The sequence below is a fragment of the Ambystoma mexicanum genome, chromosome 4q (assembly GCF_040938575.1).
Source record: "Ambystoma mexicanum isolate Mex_15411 chromosome 4q, UKY_AmexF1_1, whole genome shotgun sequence".
In the NCBI taxonomy this organism is placed as follows: Eukaryota; Metazoa; Chordata; class Amphibia; order Caudata; family Ambystomatidae; genus Ambystoma; species Ambystoma mexicanum.
The window spans coordinates 225,403,970-225,422,045 of NC_090928.1; the positions used below are offsets into that span (position 1 = coordinate 225,403,970).

Below are 18,076 nucleotides of genomic sequence, written 5' to 3' on the forward strand. Positions count from 1 at the left end.
GGATCGTGGTTACGTTAGTATGGGTCAAAGTTTATCATTGGGAAAACAAATATCTTCGTAGAACAAGGAGTGTAAAGCTGTACAGACAGCAGAAAGAACAGCACATTATCACAACATTACAAATTACATTCCCCATGTTGTTATTCTTGAGTGTTTCGTCCCGTTACTTGTAAAACTCAAATGAAAAGCCTAAAATATACATTATTATTGGGTTTGTGTGTTCTAGATTAAGCAGTACGCCTGTAGTATTGGGCGAGTGCTGCAAAGAACAATTGCTCCACGCTATATGGATTCTCGAATAACCAAGCAGGGTAATAATAGATGGGTCATGCAAGGAAGGCATGGTATCGACACAAGTGATCACAGTTCAAGGGTGTTTATTGAACTTCAAATGGGTTGGTTGAACGCCTATCTAAACCTAAATCTAAAGATGGGAGCAAGCTAAGACCATCAAATAATAATAAAGCAGTCCTAGTGGAGTCTGTCAAAATAAAAGGACCTATACTTTTCGCAATCCTTATTTGTAAATACAAATAGTGTGGGATAACAATGTATGTTAAAGAAAAGTCTTCAAGAAAGAATGTTGCATGACGGTTGAGAAGTTGGCTCCCCTTAACCATGTATTCAGCACGGGGCAAGGCGGCACGTGTGAGCTTTGCACACTCTCTGGCTTCTTGGCCAGAAGGTAACAGTTCAACACATAGGCATCAGGGCCTTCTGACAAAGGCTCTCTCCCAATGACAGTCTTATTGCAGAGGGCCTGATGAAACAAAGAAAACACAAAGTTCCTTTCCTTTTTTAGGGGTTTTTCACATTTACAAGTTCACAACTGGTCTCCCTCCTTCGAGCTCAGACCACGGGTCCCCTTGTTCGGGCTCAGACTCCTTTCCCACAATGTTGACAATTGTTCTCCCTCATTCGGGCTCAGACCACGGATCCCCTTAGTTTGGGCTCAGATCCCTTGATATCAGATTCAAAGACTTTCGAATGTGCAATAGGTTTTGCTTAAACCGTCGCAGGACCACTTCGATTCACTTCACACAATTGTTCTCATCAATCTTCTGCTTTCATTTCTCTTGGCGGGATACCTTGCAGAGACTTTCGATTGATCACATGCTGACAAGATTTGAGGCCTTCTCCCCTTCCTCCTCACCTGAATCTTCAGTGGCGGATTCCTTAGGATTCGACTCTGTCTTCTTACGGTCCTTCCTACTTGTAGGAGTCTTGTCCTTTGGTGTTTTGACTTTCTTTTCGTGTAGATAGGGTCTGACCCCTCCGGAGGCCACCTTGGCAGAGATGGAACCCTGTCCGCGTGGACCCCCAGGGGGCCAGTCCTAGTTCCAGGGAAAAAGCACGAAGGCAGAAAAAACCCTGTTTCCAGATGGGTTCAATTTGGGAGCAGTCTGTTCCCTTCAGAATGCAATGGAGGTCTATTTTCAGCTGAAACCGAATGAAGTGGGATTCCAACTCCGATGGTGAAAGTCTGTTAAGCTCAACCGTGACAATAGAGCTAGTGCAGGCTTCCGGAGAAGAAGTAGGAGGTACCTTTTCAAAATGCTATTCACAATAGTGGCACACAGAGGAATGAATCAGGAAACTAAAATAACAAATAATAAGTTCAAGGAATGAAAGAATAGACAGGAATGCCCGTAAATAATAGTGAAAGGATGGCTGGAAAAGCGGAAGTATAGAAATTAGTGTGCAAGAAAATACCCAGGCTACAAGTAGAAAGGAAAAGGAATATGCCTGCTGAGCGAGAGTATGCTTGCAAGCGAGAAGCGTAGCAGTGCTAAGTAGCCGAAAGACTGAAAGCGCTGAGCCCCTAAAATAGAATGCTACGGCGGAAAACAAAGAGACAAAGGAGGCAGTCGCTCAGGCAAGGCAGAGCCGTCAGAACAAGCAAGGAGGAAAAAGTATAAACAAGGTAGAAGTTGCAAGGCCCAGGAAACAGGAAACCCGGGAAAATACTGGAAGCGAGAACAGAAGGTAGGCACAGGGAACGCAAAGGCGGCAGCATAGGAGGATTGGCCAGGAGGAAATTCACGAACAAAGTTTCCACACGAACCGGAGCGTAGTGAAACAGATACAACGCATCGGTTTGTGGGAGGAGCCAGAATTTAAAGGCACGGCCACCATATTGGGTGAGGACTAGAGCGCGCGCAAGTCAACGCTTCCAGCGCTTCCAAAGCTTCCATTCACAGTTCCTGACACATTCATAGTGCCGGACCATTCTATCAACGGTATCCTATCTTTCCTTCTCAAGTTCAAACACAGCAGTTTAGCTTTACTCGCGTCTTTCATCACACGTGTTTAACAGTGTTCATTCCAGCACTCGTTATACAATGTTGCCGCTTGCAACCTTGACTTCAACACAGACTGCTCTTGCATCAGTCTCCCCAACTCACAGGCTGTGTTGATCTCTTTGTCGCTTCTTGGTTCTTGGGAGGCAAGGACGATACCACAGCTTCTTTTGCTCCTCCCCGCCTTTGTCAGCTACGCGGGAGGGCCTTCGGTATCTCCGACACACAATGCAGGATTCTTCAGTACGGTGTCACAGCCTTACGCTTTCTGCATTGAAGGATTCTTAAAAATAACAGCGTTTTGCCAAAAAGGTCAAGGGTGTTTCCAGTCTTACAAACTTTCCTTGGTTTGCCGTCTTTCGCCCCTCGTTCAGGTGCCGACTCGAAACTGCTGTACCTTTATGTGCTTTGCCTCGCTCAGTGTGTGCTCTTGTGCTCCACCTTTGATCCCTGTGGGGCAGTTTAATGGCAGTCAGGTGTGAGTGATTGTCAGTAATTGCCTGACCTTGCCTGACCATAGTAGTGGGATTGTCAGGTCTCCCAGAGCAGGCTGTCCATGTGAAAATGTTTGTGCAGGAAAAGGGGGCGGGGTAGAGTTTCCATATATCCTACCTGTTAGGATGGGGTAAAGATGTTACAGGGAAGAGAGGGATACTGCGTCTCACCATCAGGTGTCCCACTCCTACTCTCCGAAGATCTCTGACCCAGGTGATCCTACCGCACTGGTCCACTCCCAGGGTTTGGATCCAAAGGTGGTGGCCGTGCCCAGGGCACCTGAGAGAGAGATCTGCAGGGACTAGCGGGTGAGACACCTTCTGGTTTCTCACAGTCTCCACGGGTCAATTGTGGGTATGTGTGAGCTACATCAAGCAAAAAAGCATGATAAATCTGTCGTGGAGGAATCATTTGTTCAGTTCCCGTCCGTATCACAAATCTAGTGAGAAACATTCTTGAAAGGAATTACGTCTATTGAAAACCATATGGCTCGGACAGTCTTTACTTTCTTGACGAATACCTATTGTGAGGAAAAGATAGTGTCCCTAATCTAGGTGTGCGTGTTGACCTTCCCTAACTCTCTGGCTCTGGACTGTGTTAGTCGCAGTTGTTGTTCTTCTTCTTTGTCTTTTTCTTCTTCTTGCATCAAATCATCTTCTTCTAGGCAGGAAGAGGTCTCACCCCGGCAGGACTTTACGTCGCCAATGTAATTCCACACTTTTTTCCCCACTCAATTCCACTGCACGATCTGTGGCTTTTTCTACCACAAAGGGACCCTCAAACCTGGGTTTGTACCAGGGCCTCACAAAATTCTACAGTAAGACAGTGTCCCCAGGATACAATAACATTTGTTTCAGATGTCCTTCATTTGGGTCTGGGATGTTATCTTCCTCAGTGTTCTTCGACCTCTCCCCATGTCTAGAGTTGGCGAGAAATAAGAGACGCACTCGCCATCAAAGAAGCCACATACTCGTACATCTCAAATGCAAGAACATCAGAGGTTGTATTCGCGTCTGTCAATGCGCAAGTGGAAGGTGCCAGGGGAAGTCACATGCGCCGTCCTGTTCGAAACAGTGAAGCCATCACTTTTTTAAAGTGGGTTTTATTTTTGCAATTTTTTCTTTGAGCAGGCCGTTGAGGCGTTCACAAACCCTGCTTGCTTGCATGTGATAGGCACAGGATAATATGTGCTGTATCCCCAGTAGGGTTGTGATATGCTCGAAAGTCTCATTTAAGAAATGAAGTCCATTGTCAGACCGCAGGACCTCACACACCCCCCCCCCCCCATCGTGGGAACACCTGTCTAGTGAAGAATTTTGCTGCTCTGATGGCGTCGGGGTGTGAAAAGGGACCAGCTTCGATCCATAGGGAAAACAGGCACGCAACCGCTATCAATTAGCAGTAGCCCTAGCAAACATGGATAATGTTCACATAGTCAATGTGGAGAAGTTGGAAAGGCCCGATGGGGCGGGGTATTGAACATTCCCTTCTAACCCATAATTCTATCTCCTCTGCCGGAGCCCTTCCCTGAAACTCCATTACCTGCATGGCTGGTAATGTATTATAGCCTTCATTTAGAATCATATTGTGCACATGGATATGTGTGGTTGATGGGGTATCAAAGTCTGTTATTCCAGAAAAATATACTGCATGCTTTGCTTCTGCTACTGCTGCTTCGTTGCCATGGGAAACTGCGTCCTCACCCCTCATGGGGCCTGGCACTTTACGGCCACTATTGCTGTTGGGAGTTGAATCAAGTCTATGAGCCTACATAATAGGGGCGCGTGCTGCACTGGTGTGCCATCAGCACGTCAGAAGCCCCTCCTCTACCATCATGACAGCCCAGAGTGTACTGTAGGAGTCACGTAGGCGGAATCAGAATACACTGTAATTTCCTGGTCCCTGTGTGCTTCTAATGCCATTATGAGGGCCACTAATTCTGCTGCTTGCGCTGAAAAATGTGAAGGCAATCTCACGCTTGCTATTACTTCGGCTGTACTGTCTGCTTTTAGTCGCAGAGCCGCTCCTGTATGTCTTTCCCCGTTGCCTGGTCTATTGTCGAGAACCCCCTGATTTAGAGCACATCTACCCCCTCAAGTGGCTCATTTTGGGAAGGTTGTCATACTGTTCCATGTACGTATTACAGTCGTGTACATAGTCTCCCTTCTCTACTGGTTCCACTAGAAACGTCGCCAGGTTCACAGTCCTGCACCTCACTACCTTGATTGCTGGATTCGAGATAATTACCCGGTATCCAGTAGCTCTCTGTGTAGTCAACATACTCTTGGGTCTTTCGAGAATTGCAAAGAAGGCGTGCTCCACGTAAAGTGTGATGCTACACCCCATAGTAATACTCGCTGATTTCTTTACCACGAATGCGGCAGCGGCTAAGCTTGTTCGGAAGGGTAATGTCCTCTCATTACTGTCCACTATAATAAGACAATGGCTTGTGCCCTAGGGTAGTCTTCTGTGTTAGTACTGCAGTCATCACTACTCCATTGAAGTGTAAGAACAAATAGAATTTGTTATGATAGTCCGGGATCCCTAACACTGGAGCTGTGCCTATTGCTTTGTTTGTTTGTTTGTTTATTTAACATAGCGCAAAACCAAACCCGCAGGTAGCCGGGCGCAAACATTACAAGGATACTTGAGAACTTAGTTACAGTGACACACACAAAATAGGCAGTAGAACAGTTCAACAACATTAAAGTCTGAATATACTTATACAGTTAATGCCAGGTGTTGGAAGCATAAAGAGCTAAGTAACAATCAACCACAGTTTTGTAGTCCCGGTAGGATCCAGTGAAGTTCCTAGATACTAGCAGTAGTAGTCGGAGGTCCCTATGGGGGGACAGGTTAACAATGGGCATAGTCGGGAGGTGTCACTCAGGACGAGTGGTTCTAGTAAAAGAGGGTGATCCCATTAGATGTCATTAGATGTCATTAGATCGTACCTTGCGCCTGAAACTTAGGTAAGGTTGGTCCTTTCTAAGTTCTAAGGGGAGTTTGTTCCAGGTTTGGGCAGCTATGACTGGAAAGCTAGCGCCGCCAGCTGTACTCTTTTTGTATCAAGGCACCATCAAGGTATAAGCGTTAGTCATTCTTGTGGGGCGGTTTGAGATTCTCTTGTTGATTCTGTTTGCTAGATAGGGAGGAGCTATATTGTTGAGGCATTTGGACGTGAGCGAGAGTGTTTTCAGGGTGATCCTTTAATTTTTTGTCAGTGGATATTCCTACATAGTTAGGGTCAAGTTTTTTAATCGCTGTCTCTGTGCCGAGGATCGCTGTCTCTGTGCCGAGGATCAGTATCTGCATTTTGTCGTAATTCAGACAGAGGCCATGGGATGCCATCCTTGCCTGAATGAGGAGATATATCTTATTTACCAAGGCTGAGTCTTCCAAGAAGTTACCTGAATGGGTGATGAGGATCTGAGTGTCATCTGCATAGTTAGTGTAGATGACACCCAGTCTATCCAACTTGTCAAACAAAGGTTTGGTAAAGATGTTGTACAGAGTAGGGGACACACATGATCCCTGGAGGACACCGCAGGAGACTTGTATGGGATCACCAGCTGCTAGGGGTGAGAAGACTCTCATAGTCCGGTTAGCAAGGAAGAATTGAACCCAGGTTATAGCATCGCTTGAAAAATGGTCAGCGGAGCCGAGGTGACTGCATAAAACTGCATGATCTACCAGGTCAAAGGCTGCCGAAAGGTCAAGGAGGAGTAGCATAGCTGATTTTCCATTATCCTTCAACTCATCAATATGAGTCTTAAGATCAATCAGGGCTGTTTCAGTGCCATGAAGGGGGCGAGCCGGATTGTCGTGAGCCTAGAAGGTTATTACTTTCTTTTTTTTAAAACTTTATTTTTGTTGCACATCACGGCTGTCACATCATGAGTTACATATATACTTTACAAACATGTTATATTCATCCAGATCCGTATCAATTGTTACCGATTGGCATCGTGATTTTAACAGTTAATGGCCTCGGCGTACATCTATAGGAGTATGTATAGGAAGAAATAGGGCACCATACAGGGTTAAAACACATTAAAGTTCGTTCACACTGTTATCATCAGAGCTTTCTGAATCCGAGGAATTTTCGGTTAGGTACTTCCTGAGCGGCGCCCAGATGTCCTTTGGTTTGCATGGGGTAGGCAACAGTCCCACATACTTTTCCTCACATTCATTCACATATACCAGTGTGGAGAGAAACTGCTCCAATGTCGGGGGCTGTGTACTTTTCCACTTCTGCAGGATGCATTTCTTAGCGACTGCACAGGCGACATTGAACAGTCTCCTAATTTTTTCGGGCATCTTTCCGATGTCTCCAAACAGGTATTTCGGGGGGTTAAGATTAGCAGGGATTTGTGTAATGCATTCTAGGGTGGTTGCTACTTCCCGCCAGAATTTTGCTATGAAAGGACATTCCCAGTACATATGGTAGGAGTCTGCGCCGGGGGTGTGGCACTTTGGGCAGGTGTCGGGCACATTGGTGTAGCACTTCGCCATCTTTGCCGGGGTGAAGTGTAGTCTGTTCAGGATCTTGAACTGTATTAGTCTTAAGCCCGCATTTAACGATACCTTTTTGGACAGGAGACAGTATCTGGACCATTTTCCCGCCTCGATGACAGTGCCCATATCTTTTTCCCATGCTGACTTGATGGTACTCAAGGCGTCTGTGTGGGTCTGGACCAAGGTATACAGTTTGGACACCCCTATGCCAGACTGGGAGTGTAAGGATTGAAAACATGCGTGCTCTGGAGGTTCGTCTGGAAATGTGGGCCAGCGCTTCTTGAACGCTGCTTTCATTCTGTGGAACTGCAAGGTTTTTAGGGGAGTCTCGCCGACCGATTCTGCAAAATCTTCGGGAGTTACAAATTTACCGTTTGGGAACATGGATTTCATTGTGAACTCATTCTGGGAGCCAACTTCTTTGAATGCCAGTATCGTACGTGGGTGCGATGCCTGGGAAGTTCCAAAGCGGAGCTTGTGAGTCATACGGGACATCTATGTCCAGTCGCTTGCTGATAGCTTTCCATGCTGTGATCGTGCATGTGGTTGGGTCAAATTTGCAGTCATCTCTGTGTCTTTTCGAGTAGATGACTGAGCGCAAGTCTGTTGGGCGGACTGAGCGGCGTTCTATGGATACATGTGGTGTCGTGTCCAGGGGGTTTTGCCAGAATTTCGCGTATTGGGCTTGTGCTACTTGCCAATATAGTTCGAAGTCCGGAGCCGCGAAGCCCCCCTTATCATAAGGTTCGACCAACTTGGCCCAGCTTATCCTGTTCGCCCCCCCATTCCACACAAAGGTTGTAACCATGGATCTAAGGTTATCGAAAAATGATCTGCCCGGCCAGATGGGGACGTTGCAGAAAATGTAAAGGAGCTTGGGCAGAACGGTCATCTTGAGCACCGCAATACGGCCAGCCAGGGATATGGGGAGCTTAGCCCAGATCTGAAGTTTTGAATGTATGTTTTGTAAAATGGTCTCGTGATTATCTATATACAGGGAGGCGCCGTCACGGGAGACCTGTATTCCCAGATAACGAATGTGTACAGGAGCCCATGCTAGTCCATGTGTGTTTGTGGGACAGTTGGTGGTATCGGTTAACGGGAAGATTTCAGATTTGGTGTTGTTGACTTTGTACCCCGAATGTAGGGTGAAGTTGTTTATTACGGCCAGTATGGGACCCAGATTTTTCTCAGGTTCTCGAACATATAGCAGAGCATCGTCCGCATACAACGAGGTGGCCTGGTATTCTCCTGACATATATATGCCTCGATGTTCCTGTTCTGCCCTCACTGCTGCCGCCACTGGTTCGATTGTTAAAGCGAATAGTATGGGAGAGAATGGGCATCCCTGTCTTGTCCCTCTGTGTAGTGAGAATTGATTAGAGAGCGTTTGATTAGTCAGTACCCTGGCTTTAGGAGACGAGTACAGGAGCCTAATACAACTGGTTAAATAGGGGCCAAATCCAAATTTATGGAGAACCTCAAACATATACATCCAGGAGACTGAATCGAACGCTTTTTCTGCGTCCAGGGATATTGCTACTGCCTGTGCTTGAGGTTTGATCTGTGCTAGGATGCAGAACAGTCTGCGCAAGTTTAGCGCAGTGGATCTCGTGGGTATAAATCCACATTGGTCGGGGTGTACCAGTGTGGGCATCTTGGGGAGCAGTCTATTTGCAAGAACTTTTGCGTAGACTTTAGCATCCGTGTTTATCAACGACAGGGGGCGATAAGAGGAGCGATCATATGCTGGACGTCTGGGCTTCGGGAGTACTGTTATAACAGCTTCTGTCATTGAGTCCGGGAGCGAGCCAGTGTTAATGGCTTCCTCCCACACACGGGTGAGGACAGGGACAAGGATCGTTGAGAAGGATTTGTATAGCTCGGCACCTAGCCCATCAGGGCCCGGGGTTTTACCTGAAGCTAGTGTTTTGATGGCTTCGGTTATTTCGTCACTGGTAATAGGCTGCTCAAGGATCTGGTGATCTGCCAGGTTTAATTTAGGGAGGTCAATCCTGCTCAGGTATTTGCGAATTCCTTCTTGTGTACTATTATCACGATTGGAGTATAAGTCAGTATAATAGCGCAAAAATACATCATTTATTTCTTTGTCGCCGTTGACAACTACATCTTCCTCTGTCAAGATGCTCGCGATTGGGGTATGGGAGTGTTCGTTGCGGAGCATACGGGCTAAGAGGCGGCCTGCTCTGTTGCCCTCCCCATATCTGCGTGCTCTGATGGGAATGGCCATGTACTGCTGTTCCTTAGTCGCCAGATCATTGAACGTATGGAGCTGTGTGTTGATGTCAGCTAGGGTGTGTCTGTCATGTGTCATGCTATATTCAGTTTCGAGTATTTGCAGGTGTGATTCTATAGTGTCTAGGTCGTTCCTCACGGCTTTGAGGAGACCAGTCGTTTTGGACATCAATACCCCTCTCACCCACACCTTAAACGCCTCCCACACAGTCGCCCATCTGTCTACGGAGCCATGGTTCAGAAGGAAGAATTCCTCTATATCAGTGTGGAGAGTCTCCACGACATTCGGGTCTTTTAATACGTTGGGGGACATTCTCCATCGTCGTGTTGGGCGGTCTATGCCAGGGAGCAGCGTGGTCAAGGTGATCGGGGAATGGTCTGAAAGCGTGCGGGGAAGGATTTCGCATTGTTCCGTATAGTTAACCAAAGGGGACGAGATAAGCCAATAATCAATTCTAGATTCAGTGTCGTGCACTGAGGAGTAAAATGAGTATTTCCTCTCCGTAGGGTGAATACCCCTCCAGGCATCAGACAGGGTGAACTCTTCGAGGGCATGTCGTATAACATTCGCCGCTTTGGTGAGGGCTCTAGGTCTACTGGAGGACCTGTCTAATGTAGTGTCGAGAATGGTGTTTAGATCTCCTCCCCAGAGGATCCAGGCGTTAGTTGTGAGGCCTATCATAGCAAGAAGTTGTACATAAAACTGCGGGTCGTCATTATTCGGGCCATACGTGTTTATCAGGACGAGTTTTACCCCGGCCAGGCTACCCCAGACCACTACGTATCTTCCCTGTGGGTCTGTCTTGCATTTGTCGGTGGAGAACCCCAAGGAGGGGTGTATCAGTGTGATGACCCCTCTACTCTGTGAAGAATATTCCGTATAATGTCTATTACCACCCCATTGCCGAAGTATTTTTTCGTGTGTAGACTTCAGCGCGTGGGTTTCCTGGAGCATTACAATATGCGGATGGTGCCTGTTGATGTAAGCGCCTACCTTACTAGCTTTTGCTCTGTTATTTAACCCCCGAATGTTCCACGTGAGCAGTTTCAGGCGGAGCCCCTGGGGTGTCCTAGTGGTTTGTGCCATTTGTGGTCATGATGATAACATGTAAAAGTGTGAATAGTTCTGTAAGGAGGGACAGCGAGTGAGCCAGTGAGTGCACTTTTAACCAAACGTAACCTATAACAACTAATGTAAGCTTTATATTAAGTGCCCAACAGGGGCATCCGGAGGCCTCAACAATGGCCAACAATACCCATTGGCAGCCCATATCGCCATAGCCCACCCCCACCCACATCATCGCACCCAACTTGATGATGATCCCTTTACTCAGTACTAACTTGTGGGAGAACCCAAAGATAGGGGTCGTGTGCCGCAGCAAGACCGGCTACATTCCAGGATTAAGAGCAGAGGTGCGTCTCTGCCCCCCGTAGAGTCCATTGCCCTACGAAGTTCACATGTCCGCCAGACTCTCTGGGTACTCAATGTGAGGTGAATGTTCAGGTTACACCGGCTGTTGCAAGTCATCATGTTCAGCGCCCTGTCTTCCAGGCGGTAGAGGAATCGAAGCCTCCATATAGGATAGGGCGGCCGCAGGGGATTCGAAGAAATGTGCTCTTCCGCCATGTTGTATTCGAAGTTTAGCTGGATAGAGGAGTGCATAGGGGACCTGTCACAGCCGCAGTTGACGTTTAATTGTTTCGTAGGATCGTCTTTGAGTTTGGACCCCTGCTGAGAAGTCCGGGTAGACGTGGATGCGATCATTTCCAATTTTTAGGGGGCCTTTCTCCCTGGCCAGCCGCAGGATGGTATCCCTGTCTCTGTAGTTTAACAATTTCGCTATGACAGTGCGGGGTGGGGCCCCAGGCCTAGGCGGCGGCGCGAGGGAGCGGTGGGCCCTCTCCACCATAAATTGAGACGAGAAGGCCTCTTCCCCAAGGAGAGATTTCAGCAAGTCCTCAATCCGAAGTTCCATTGGCCCCTTGCAAAACGATTCAGAGAGGCCGACAATACGGATATTGTTCCGCCTGGAGCGAGACTCCAAATCGTCGCATTTACTACGGAGCGTGTCCATCTCCCTTTTCAGAAGGGTAATGTCCTGCGCGTTTCGCCGGGTAGAGTCCTCGTTCGAACCAATTCTGCCCTCTGCTTCAGTGATCCTGGCACTTTCCTTGTCCACTCGGGCCTTCAGTGAGCCTATTGTGGATACGATATCGTCTAGTTTGACGTTTATAGCCAGGAATCCGCTCTGGACCGTGGTGAGCAGGTGGTCGAATTTAGAGTCCTCCGACAGCTGAGATGTGGTGGAGGGTGGTGTGTCAGGGCTAACAGGAGGCGTCTGCGAGCTGGTGAACGAATCCATAGGGCAGGTTCTTCTGCACTTATTCGAGTTCTTACCAGGCATGTTGTGGGGTAAACAGGAGTTTGATGTTCACGGCTCAGCGTGCCGCTGGAAGGACTGGCGGCACTGCCCTGGAGCGGTAGAAGGCTGAGCCGCAGCGGGGCACAGTCGGCCGATTCCAATGCAGGTATGGCCCGTTGTGTGCAGGCCGCCTCTCGGCCACCGCTGACGCGAGTTATAGGAGAATCTCCCCAGCCCCACCCCGCCAACGCGGGGCGGAGGGCAGGCACCGCGGCAGGCCTACACCAAGCCAAGCGCCACGCCCGTCGGTACCCGCGATCCCCGGCGACGCCGCACGGAGTGGTGGCGGCCCAGAAGCACCTCTCAGTGTGTTGTTTTATCGCTTTCCCGCGCAGCGGCGCAGGGCCAGGGCCCACAGGCCACTAGGGTTCCTGGATCGGCACTGCGGAGCTTGTCCGACCTCGCGCCCGCGACGCAGCTCGGTCCACTCTCGTTCTCTCCGGTCCCAGGGCCGCGCCAGGGGATCGATTCCTCGTCTCGTATCGAAGGATCTGGTTTAGGAGACCGAGTCGCAGCTCAGCGGATGACTGTTCACGTCCACAATGGTCTCAGCGTGGGAGTGTCTGGGCGGTCCCAAGCCGCGGTTCTTGCGTGATAGTGCCGCGGAGCCGCGCGGCGGGCAAGGCGAGCGAGACCACGGGCCTCACCCGTCCGTGGGCTTACAATTTCCGATTTCAGCCAGGATTTTCCCCAGTGGAGTCTGGATGTGGCGGGAAGCAGCTCAGCTAGTCTGGGGGTTCGACGCACTCTGGTTCTGGATAAAAAAGTTAACAAGGATTCATGCCGGAGCGGAGCTCCTCGGCTATGCGGCCATCTTGCTGCGCGGTAGCCACGCCCCCCAAGGTTATTACTTTCAAGGTAGTCCTGGATTTGCAGGTAGGCTACCCTGTCGATAATTTTGAGTAGGAATGGGACGGTAGTGATGGGTCTGTAATTTGTCGGGATGGAAGGGTCGAGCGTTTGTTTTTTTAGCAGAGGTAGGACCGAAGACTTTAATGTGTCCATAGCAACTTGCCATTTCATCTCTGTGCTTCCTTGAGCCAGCTCAACAAGGGTCTCGTATATATGTGCTATAGTTCAACACCCAGGATATGCAATAATTGCAAAGGACCACAAACTGCTGCATTTCTCTCACTATCTTTGGCATCGGCGGTCTGCGGATCACCTACGCCCTTTTTGAAATCACTTTTCACCCTTCGTGTGATATCAGCTGCCATATATATAGCCTTTCCTTTTGGCAATATTGTAATTTTGCCTTATCCACTTGGTAACCCTTTTCTGTCAAGACTGTCAACAAGTATACAGAGTCATTTCAACACTGTTCCTCTGACTTGCTACAAATTAAAATGTCATTGACATACTGTATGGCAGTGCGCTCCATCTGTATGTTGCTCTCCATCTGTATGTTGTCAAGATCCATCTGGAGGACCCTATTAAAGATAGATGGTGACTCACAGCATCCCTGTGGTAATCTTGTGTGTTTACACTTCCGGCTTCTATATAGAAATGAGGTTAAGTCCTGTGACTCTTCATGAGTGTGTGAGAAACCTGAAGGTGTCTTGCTTGCTAGTCCCCAGGGATCTGCCATCCAGGTGGCCAGGACACAGCCATCGATATTGGATCCAGTTCCTGGGGGTGGACAGTGAGTGAGGATCACCTGAATGGGAGGGTTCTCTGGGGGTGATAGTGGGACACTGATGGGTAAGACGCAGTATCCACCTTCTTATAACACCTTTTCCCCAACCTACCACCTGGGATACTCAAACACTCTACCCTCCCCCCTTTTCCGAAATGAACACTTTCGCACACCACGAAAGACGACGGACAAAAACCAATGCCGTCTACTTGACATGTACCAATACAAGGGTCAGGCAAAGTCAGGCAATTGACCAGAATCACAAACACACCTGACAGCCCGTTCCCTTCCCCAGAGGGATAAAATGTGGAGCACGAGAGCACAATACGAGCAAGGCAGACCACACAATGAGAGAGCTAACTCGGCACGGCAGTTCAAGAGGAAGAGAAAGACGGCGCAAACCGAGAGGGTGAAAAGGAGAGAAGCGACCTTGCCCTTTCCAACTAAGGCCCAGAAAACCTCAGCAGAAGTAATCGTAAGACTGTGAACAATAGCCAGCGTGTGTTGGAGCAGATGTCAATGGTACACAGGGCCCTCCTCTGCTGATAACCAAGCTGGGGAGAGACGCTTGTCTCTGTGGTACCAACTTTAACTCCAGAGAGAAGAAAAGACAAGCGGTTCATCACAGCCAGTGAGTCGAGGGAAGAACCAATAAGAAACCGAACTGTGTTGAACGAAAGTAGCAAACGGCTAATTGAACTGTGAAAGTACAAAGAACTGTTGATACCAAGAGGGGGAAAACCAGCAACAGGGGAGTCAGGCACCACATGGGTGCTCACTCGGGAAACTATGGGCGATTACCCGATTGTTGAAACTACTGTTACCATAAAACCTTGGGAACGGCAATAGAGTGGTCAAAGTGGTCATACAGGGGTCTAGTAAAATCCTATGCACAGTAGAAAGTCTTTGACCGACAGATGGTTGTGAAGCTAAGGGAAGTGAATCCTGCATCATAGGCATTGATCAAGGAAATATGTGATTGACAAAGTTGGTAAGAGTGAACCCGAAGGAGGGATGAACAGGGGGCAAAGTCTAAAGTCCCGGTATACAGTGTGTTGACAAGAGTGAACCTGGCAGAGGGATGTCCACAGTGAACTGTTGAAAAGGACATTAAGATTTGTGAGTGTCCCATAAGAGAGTGGTTTGCGAAGCTGTAGTGAACCCGGCTGAGGAAGGCTAAATCGTGACAATGGTCTGAGCCAGGAAGAGGGGGACCCAGGGGTGAAAAAGCCATCACCAAGTCATAATAAACCTGAAAGAGGGCGGTGGACATTCACGAGGGGTCTGGCCCGGAAGAGGGGGATCCCAGGGAGGAAGCATCACCCAAAGTGCAACCAGAAAATAACTTTGTTGAACTCTTATTTTGGTACGTTGAACCTGTCAGGCCCATCGGAAGTGAGGAAACTTAATTACAGAAGGTCCTGATATCATTTCAAACATTTTGAGGAGCTGGGCCCGGAAGAGGGGGATCCAGGGGTGAAGAATCACCCAACATACAAGCAGAAAGGAACATTTGTTTATTATTTTGAATCACATCAGGTCTTCGGAGGCCAGAGACTTTTTGAAGAAAAGAGACTTAACCACCAAAGGCCCCAATTGCGGAGAGTGGAACTGTTAGCTTGTGCTGGGAAAGCTAGAGCGTTTGCTGTGCTCCAGAATCCTACCTTGCCCCGTGCTTAAAACATGGGGAAGGGAGAATCCCAGCTACCGCATTCTGACATATTATTTGTGAACACTTCTTTCTTTCTTATGAACATTATCCCACACTTCCTAAGTATTTAGCTTAAAGATTGGCAATAGTTTTTTTAGCATAGGCCCTTTTTATTTGACAAGACGCCACTAGGACTGACTTATTATTGTTTTATGGTCGAAGCTTGCTCACATCTTAGATTTAGGTCTAGATTAGGCCTTTTTTCAACCTACCAATACAGTTTAATAAACACCCTTGAACTGTGCTCTCTTGTGTCTTTCTTTACTGTTGTCACCATGAGTTCCTTACAAGTGGTATAGAAAATAAGGCGTTCTTCAAGTCTGTTACAGTGAAGGGTGTAGCTTCCATCGGTATGCTGCACATAATTGTCACTGGATTCAGATCTAATTGGAATTCTACTATTTGGTTCAAAGAAAGCACATCCTGAATAAAACGCCACGATCCCCCAGTCGCCTTTTTCACGGGATACACTGCAGTCTTACACTGCGATTCTGAAGGTACCAAATTACCTTGCTTCACTAATGCAGCAATCATTTCATAAATGCCCTTGTTTTCTTCCCTTGATAGCGGATACTTTCTTGCCCTTGGTAAAATAGCTCCTTGTTTAAGCTTTTATCTTGACCGCCCCTATCCCTTTTAACAGAACCACATCATAGGGACTGTTGGGCCATTAGGCACTGGGTACTCGGCCCAAGTTTTCCTTGAGAAATGGTGGTGGTGCCTTTCGCAACACGGCCATTCTCTGTGGCGCTTCCTGGTAATTCAGTTCAACCCAGTATGTAAGGCTTATGTCAGACACCACCTCTGATCGATCGCCTTGGAATAACTCCTGATATGTCACATCAGTCAACCTGCATCCTTCCCCCACTACAATTACAGTCCTCCATGATCGTCCTATGTCATCAGTCCCATGCAATACTATTCTCTCGTCTCTCTCTATTGGGATCACCTTTCCTTCCTTTTAATCTAAGGGAATCTCTGGTCTAAATAGGAACTCATTGGGTATGCGTAACAGCCTACCCTGTATCCATGGGAGCCATGCTGTCAATACTTCCACCCCATATGAAAACAGTTCAGTGTCTACTGGGACCCCCCTCTGTACCGTCTGGCCATAATAAGCTTGGATGAGTTCCCTAAAATTCACGTAATGAATCCCTGACATTAAGAACACTAATCCTTTATCTGTGAATGAAATGGTCATGTTAAGTTGGCTCATCATGTCTCTACCCATTATATTCACTGGTGTCTGTCGGGAAAATACCTTTGGCATGGCCAAGTCATGATCTCCCACAGGAAGTGGTAATTCATCGGTAAAAGGAACCACATCTGTGGCCCCAGAGAATCCCTGCGCATTTATGGCAATGCCTTACATTGGCTATCTCCCCTCCCTGATACAGGACCTAGTCTCCCCCGTATCTATTAGAAAGAAAAATGTCTTGCCACCTATAAGTGGTTCCTGAGCCGGATTGGGTGTAACAGATAGGATCGAACAAATCAAGTCTGTCTGTGGGCTTTCCTATTGCAGATATAAGGACATTCCTGTCTCTGTGAATAGATTGCCCCCTACAACAGTGCCCCTCCCCCCAGTTTTCATACAGGAGTTTGCATTGTGGAGTCTGCATGTGTTGTGGTTATGATGTTCTGTTGGACTAGTGCCCGCTGTGCTGGTTGTGATGGCTGCATGTGTCCCTGCATCTGTAATGCATGTGTCATGGGCTGATAGTCCTGCATTTGCATGTCTTGGGCATGTGTCTGTTGTGGCGAGTACATCTGCGCTTGTGTGTCATCTTGAGCATAATAAGGAACAATTAAGTGTCCACGGGCTGTGGATCACTCGCGTCCCCTGCTCACTCAGATTTCTGTCATTGACAGATAATAAGTCAATCGATTTTGCCACATAGCTTGAGTGTGCAGGGACAGAGGCGGGATGCATCAAAATGGGGGAATGCAGCAGCAGCCCACATACAAGACAGAGCAGACTGACTATTATGCTCAAGATGGGGCAAAAGTTAAACTTTGCTGCACACTGAAAATTATGTATGTGCGTATTTGAATCATTAATGAAGGGTAGTAAGGTGCAGCGGAGAGAGACACAACCCTGACACTATGTTGTGGTATTAAGAAGGATCAATAAAGTGTCCACGGGCTGAGGATCACTCACGTCCCCTGCACACTCAGATTTCTGTCAGTGAAAGACAATAAGTCAATCGATTTTCTAGTGATAGTATATACCTCCTGTTCATTCAGTCAATTATCATGTTCTCAATTTTCTACAGTTATCAAATGTAAGAGCAATTAGATCTGATTATCAGTAGTTAAGTATAACCAAGTTACTCACGGTAGTGACCACCTTGCTCCTAGTCCATAGTCCCCTTTCCTCCATACTTATGGGACATCTCTCTGTCCTGTGGGATGGGACCGGAGCACTTTGTAAAAAGCATCCAAATATTTTGCTAAAATGTGTCCTTCCTCTCTTTCTTGTGGCCGTACCCCCGCCCACCTTGGCTCCGCCCCGCGCATCGCTCATCAGTCCTTTTCTATCGCCAGGTCTAAGACCTATTAGCGATAACAGAGGAACCTTATTAGAGGGGACGGCGGGCGGGCGTATGGAGGAAAGGGGACTATGGACTAGGAGTAAGGTGGTCACTGCAGTGAGTAACCTGGTTATACTCCTACGTCCCGTCCCCTTTCCTCCATACTTATGGGAGATTCCCAACCACTCCTTACAGGAACTACG

At 47.9% G+C, this 18,076-nt stretch overlaps 1 protein-coding gene across 1 annotated transcript in view; it reads right to left on the reverse strand.

The window, feature by feature from the left end:
* The window catches only part of SLC22A16 (solute carrier family 22 member 16), a 963,109-nt gene that overhangs the window by 747,921 nt on the left and 197,112 nt on the right, over positions 1 to 18,076 (reverse strand). The gene's annotated exons all lie outside the window — the stretch shown is intronic.